The sequence below is a fragment of the Coptis chinensis genome, chromosome 2 (assembly GCF_015680905.1).
Source record: "Coptis chinensis isolate HL-2020 chromosome 2, ASM1568090v1, whole genome shotgun sequence".
Lineage (NCBI taxonomy): Eukaryota > Viridiplantae > Streptophyta > Magnoliopsida > Ranunculales > Ranunculaceae > Coptis > Coptis chinensis.
The window spans coordinates 79503664-79510617 of NC_141457.1; positions in this window are offsets into that span (position 1 = coordinate 79503664).

Below are 6954 nucleotides of genomic sequence, written 5' to 3' on the forward strand. Positions count from 1 at the left end.
CAGAAGTCTGGTACTAGGACGCACACGAAGCGCAAGTTCGTTGTGCTGACAAGATCTCCAAGCTACATACTGGAGAAAATAAAAACAGCAGCCTATTATCGACCTGAGGTAAAACAGCTAGAAGACACACCAGGAAAGTCGTACTGCACTTTCCATAAATCAAAGTGCCATGAGACAAACGAGTGTCGAGGGCTCAAGCACTACCTACAAGACCTCGTCGAAACAGAGCATATCAAACATTAGACTGATATCGCCGATGGCGACCTGCGCCACAAACTCATGGCTCGCAGAGAACGAAGCCGAACTCCACCCCATAACAACCGAGCTCGCTCTCATGCTAGAGGACGCTCCCGAGTAAGCGATCTCGTCATGAGCGTTTCCAGCACTCCTCTGCCAGAGACAACAACAGAGCCATCAACATGATTACCTTTCAAGACAACTCTGTCACGTCTTCCAGGGAGAAAAGGAGACGGGTAGGTGCCCTCCAAGAAGTTTACCAATTCTCCTCACAAGCAGCTCCTGCCCCACACGCAACTCCCCGCAACTCTGGAGACATCACTTTCACTGAGGCCAACCTCAACAAGGTGTGTCTCCCACACAATGACACCTTGGTGGTCCATGTCAAAATCAATGACTGGACTGTCAAGCGCGTCCTAACCTAGGTAGTTCGTGCGATATCATATTCTACTGCACCCTTAATAAGGAGATGAACATGCCCAAGTTAGTCATGATCGATCCAATAGCCCCCACCCCACTCCTCTATGGCTTGAACGGATCACGAGCCGACCCAATAGGAGACATCATTCTACCTGTCTCAGTTGGGTCGCATGAAGACAAGGTCAGCATCAACACGCGCTTCAGCGTTCTGGATGTCAACTCGTCCTATACTGCTATTTTAGGTCGTCGTTGGATCCACAACATATAAGCAGTTCCATCAACACTCTATCAGGTTTTACGCTTCCCTGGCCCCAGAGGTATGATGGAGCTCAGAAGCAACCAGCTCGATGCCCACAATTGCAACCAAATCCTATCAGTCAACAAGCTTGCTGTGGCTCCACTTAACAACAAGGGAGAGATCACCAAAACCAAGCTTGCAGAAGAATTCATCTCTGAGGTCAAAACCCTAGCCAAGACCCCTCGAAACGATCTGCCAAAGGAGAACACTGGGGGATTGATCAAGGAAGACACTTCAAAAGCTATGACCCCAGAGGTCGCCCCACCGCTTCAGGTCAAGGAGACACCGCAAGAGACCAAAACCCCAGAGGTCGCTCAACCCACTGAAGTGGCTGCTCAAACCAAGCTGAAGGAAAAGGTCAACCTAGGAACTGAAGAGGACCCTAAGTTCGTGTATGTAGGAGCTAACCTTGATCCTACACTCAAGGCACAACTTGTAGGCTTTTTAGCATTAAATAAAGATGTTTTTGCTTGGTCATACATCGGTGTGCCTGGAATTGATCCTAATATTGCATGTCATAAGTTAAACATTAACCCAAATGCTAAACCAATTCGCCAACAACCTCGAAAGTTATCCCTTAGATTCCAAAAAGCAATCAATGAAGAAGTAAAAAATCTAAAAAAAGTTGGTTTCATTAGGAAGTTCGATGACCCTGAATGAGTCACTAACATAGTTGCAGTCCTAAAAAAGAATGGCACAATTCACCTTTGCGTGGACTTTACCAACCTAAATCTAGAAACTCATAAGGATAGCTTCCCCTTACCAAGAATCGACCAACTTGTGGATCAGACCTATGGCCACGAGCTCTTGTCATTCATGGATGCCTAAAGCAGCTACAACCAAATCCCACTAGCAGAAGAAGACCAAGAGAAAACCTCATTAGTGATAGAGCAAGGAATTTACTATTATAACGTCCTCCCGTTCGGCCTCAAGAACGCCGGAGCAACCTACCAGCGACTCGTTACCGATATGTTCCAAGACATGTTAGGTGACACCATAGAAGTCTACATAGACAACATGGTCGTCAAAAGCAAGAAAATTGGAGACTACTTAGATCATCTCACACAAGCGTTCTCTAGACTTTGGCAAACTTAAATGAAACTTAACCTTGAGAAATGCCTCTTTGGAGCGTCCTCCAGGAAATTTCTGGGGTATCAGGTCTCACAACGTGGGATAGAAGCAAACCCTGATCAGATTCGAACCTTCTTGGACATGCCCGACCCAAAAACAAAGAAGCAGATACAGAAACTCTCAGGAATGGTGGCAGCTCTAAACCGATTCATATCGAGAGCATCAGACAAATGCCAACCTTTTCTACAAATTCTCAAGAAGGGTGAACAGTTCTCATGGAATGAGCAATGCCACGAAGCGTTCTCTACTCTCAAGGACTATTTAACACCACCACCTGTGCTAGCAAAACAGATTGATGGTGAAACACTGGGACTGTACTTAGTTGTGTCTGACTTTGCTATCAGTTCAGTTCTCTTCAAAGAGGAACTGAACGCAGAGAAACCGATCTACTTCACAAGGAAGACATTATTGCCAGTTGAGAAGAACTACTCCCACATCGAAAAGGCAGTACTGACATTACTTTATTCAGCAAGAAAGTTCAGGCCCTACTTCCAAGCACATCCAATCAAAGTGTTCACCGACCTGCCACTTAAGAAGATCTTTCTTAAAGCCAACAAGACAACTCGCATGGCAGTATGGGCAGAAGAACTCGGTGAACACCACATTGAGTTAACCCCAAGAACCTCTTAGAATGGTCAGGTCGTTGCTGATTTCTTAGCAGATTTCCCAGTGGATGACCTGAACTGGGAGCCAGAGGACAACACCTCGACCTCTAAACAACACGACCTGTCAGAATGCTCACTCTACGTGGATGGAGCTAGCAATCTAGGGGGCAGTGGAGTCGGAGTAGTCCTAGTGTCACCAGATGGTTCTATGGTGGAAAAATCAGTTCACATCAATTTTGCAACCTCCAACAATGAAGCGGAGTACAAAGCCCTGATCATGGGACTCCGTATGGCGCTAAAGCTCGAAGCTCAAGAGTTCAAGGTCTTTAGCGATTCACAACTGGTCATTCACCAGATCGCCCATGAGTATGCCACCAATGAAGGTAACCTTTCTAAATACCTTCAAGTTGTAAATCAATTACTGCCTTCTTTCAAGAAAGTTACCATACACCATTTCCTACGGGAAGAGAATTGCTACACTGACAGCTTGGCGTACTGATAAGCACCCAAAACTGTAATATTAAACCTTCTAATACACGGACGCATGTCTTAAAGAGCTGTGTCCGCGTCGGACGCGGGGACAGACGTGGCTCAGACGCGTGTCCAACGCGGTCATCACAGTCAAGACGCAGTCAATCACATTGGACGCAAGTCAGGACGCATTTGGGACGCGGTCAAACCAAGTCAAGACGCAAGTAAAAAAAAAAAGACAGAGTAAGAAAAAAAAAAAAAAAACCCACGACCTAGCTTCTCAATCTCCTGATCGCTTCTCATTCTCACCTTGCTTTTCGACAATCCTGATCTCCTCTCTTGCTCTCCAACCCTTTCAACATTATAACTATTAATTGAGTGGGGCACCTTTTGGAAATTAGTTTCTACGTCACTATCATCTTGAGTATCAATTCTAATAATCTCACACATATGATCAATCAACCTTAACTCCCAAGTATTCTTCTGATTAATCTTATTCTCACTTGCTAATTTAATACAGTTTATGAAAAGTTCAGTAATTTGCTCTTTACTGAAACATAAAGGATCGGATTGAGATTGAAGTGGAGGAGAGGAGGAGAAACGACAAGAATAGATATTCAAGGTATGCTCGATCTAACCTAGTACATTCATAAAGTACTAGGTTTGGTATGCTCGATCTAACCTAGTTAACTCAATTGGTTCTCTGCTCAAAGTTAATTTTGAATTTATTTAACTTGTAGGCACTTTTAGCGTTACGACTTCTACTAAGAGCAGTGGTTTCCATTCCACTAAAATGAGTACACAAGAAAAACCTCCTCTTTGGAAATATGTTACTGTTTTAATTTTGTGGATGTTTATTTTGAGTAATCATGAATTTTATGATACATATGAATTACTTTATAAATTATAATGTTCAATTATTAAAATAAAATAAAATAAAATAAATATATTATTTAATTCCCGCGTCCAATTTGCATCCGCGTTCTATTTTTTTGAGTTACAGCTGAGTCACCGTGTCTACGTCAGTGTCTGCATCCGTGTCCATGCAACATTGATTAAACCACGAGAGACATAACATTTTGATCAATTATGTGTTTAATAATCATGTAATAATTATAATTTCGTACTTTTGCAGGTTTCCGCAGTTAACATGAATATAATAATAAAACATGCATTGAAATACAGGAATACTAGAATATTTGAAGTTTCCTACTCAACCCCAGTGAAGCCCAACAAAGCCTGACTAGAGCCGAAGTTTCTAAAAGAACAAAACCAGTGCAGAAAGGGTCCACATATAATGAAGCGGCAAACTTCCGAAACTCACATCTGATAAATCTAGATGCCGACATTGGCTAGTGAACTGCCAGAAGGACCAGGGCGACGAACCCTATGCAAAGGCAGAAAATTGTAAAAATGCCAAAATCAGCACCGCCACTAGACATACTAAGTGGACCCACTCGGCGGGCCCAAAAGGCATGACCAGTTAGTATATGCAGGTGGCAAGAGATGGTCACAACTTTGTGCCACCTTGCAATGTGAGAAGACACGTACCAATTCAAAGTTTGAATTGAATTGGGCTACAAGACAAAACCAAAAACAAAATTTGGTTTGATATGGAGAAAAAGACAAAAGCTAAAATTAAACCAGGTAAAACCAAAACTTTGTATTTCACAGTTTTGAATCTCGCAATTCAACAAAAGGACAAAATCCAATTAAAAGCTTCACGAGACCCAGCCTATATATATGAGGGGGGGGTCTTCAAATATTCTCCTTTAGCAATTATGCTTTAGCTTATGCCTTAGTTAGTTTTCATTCCAGCACTTATATTCCGTCCTTTTTATTCCAGCAGCTTAAATACTGTAAGTCATTTTCTTCTTAATAAAAGTCATTTCTTTTCAAGTTTAATTTATGTCATGCATTTATTTATTTAATGTATACAACAAGTTTAATTATTCCTTCAATGACCATGAGTTAATCCCTCGGGGAGGGGTTATCTTTGCTTTCGTGTGAAAATCTGGATTGACTCTTTAATATTCTAGAATCACAACTTAGGAATTAGGTGTAGATTAGACATCCGGTCCCAAAATGACCGAGATCAGCATAAAATTTGAGAGTCGATGATGCTCGAAACAGCCTCTCAGCGAGAGACCAAAATGTCTCTCGCGACTCTGCAGTGTCGAGGCGACTCTCCAATTTGTCCAGCTGATGTAGAATCGAACCAGGAGCTGAAATGATATTCCAGAGATGAAATATTAGTTCAACTTCTTATGCTAGTGGGATGCGGCTCAGAGATGTGGGCATTTCGCTAGGGATCAATACTCGACGTCGTCTCGGATTTGTCTATGAACTCGAAACGAATTAGAGCTATAGTGATGTAGTAATATAAACTGTTAAAAAATGATTCTTGCATGAGCATGATTAACCCTCTCCTTGTTTCTCCATCTTTGTTTATTTACATCGAAATCAACGTTAGTAATTTACATTATTTATATTTCGTTAAATTAATTAAACCAACTAAAAAACCTAAAATCCTACTCACTAAAAGTTGTAATTCTAGTTGTGAACCTTGCCGAGCCCTAAGGTTTGAACGATCCCTTACTCGTCCTATCCTACCAAACCCATGTGAGTAAGGTAACTTGACTAAACGAACGACTATACGGACTTTGGACTTTGGACTTTGGTCTTTGGACTTTGGACTTCGGACTGTGGACTTCGGACTTAAGTAATAAAACCAATAAACGTGTACATTTAACGTTTTATCAAATGGCGCCGCTACACGCCGAAGGACTCTAGACATTTAACGTAATAAATGGAATACATCAAACATAAAACCCCTCCCCTACCCCCTCATCTTTTTTATTTCCATTTCTTTTGCAATACTAACGTATTACGTACTTGTTTGCCCCAACCTTTTCTACTAACAGATATCTGTGAACCAGATCTTGTTTATTTTTATTAGCACAGTTTAAGTATTCCGTAGGTACTTGAAGTACTGAACTGACAAAAGAGTCTTTGACGAGACTATATTAGTAGTGCTCGAGACTAACCTGGAGTATCAAACACTCTGGTTTTTAGGTACATACCACTTTCCTTTTCAATACTCTTTTGGACTCTCTAGTCCAGTTTATCCAGTAAGTTCACGAGCTCGGGAGTTAGTTCGATCGTTGTACGAGGAATCGCGGGACGCCAGGTTTCAAATTCTTAAACTCCTCAAACTGTGTCGAGGATATTATTTGGTTGTTGCTATAACATGTTTTACCTTGCATGTTTGTGTGTTGGCATGAGAACTCTTTGCATATAAATGTGGTTCGTCATTACATCTTCATGTTAACACGATTAATATGATTCGAATATATTTGGATGTATATGTAGTTTCAAACCACCTGCTTAGAATATTTTTGTATGTGTATGTTACATCAATTCACGTACGCGGTATTCATTTGTATGAGTTCGTTCTCGACATTCTCCTAGCTCACATTTAAGTTGCACGTATCGATAGCTATAGATTATTGCATGCGTAGGACACATTTCTATTCACATAGATTTGCATATGTAGACTTCCTGTGTAAAACTAGCATGTGTTAATTGTATGTTTAGTTTCTATTTTGACATTCATTGTTTTTAATTGCATGTTTCATAATCACGTCTCCATAATACATTAATTACGTAAACTAAAAATTTTAAAAAAAAAATCCTAATAATTAAAATTTCATCTTAATCATCTTAATAACACCCCGCATAATACACCATCATAAATCATCATCCTATTCCATCAGGGCCTAGGAAACTTGA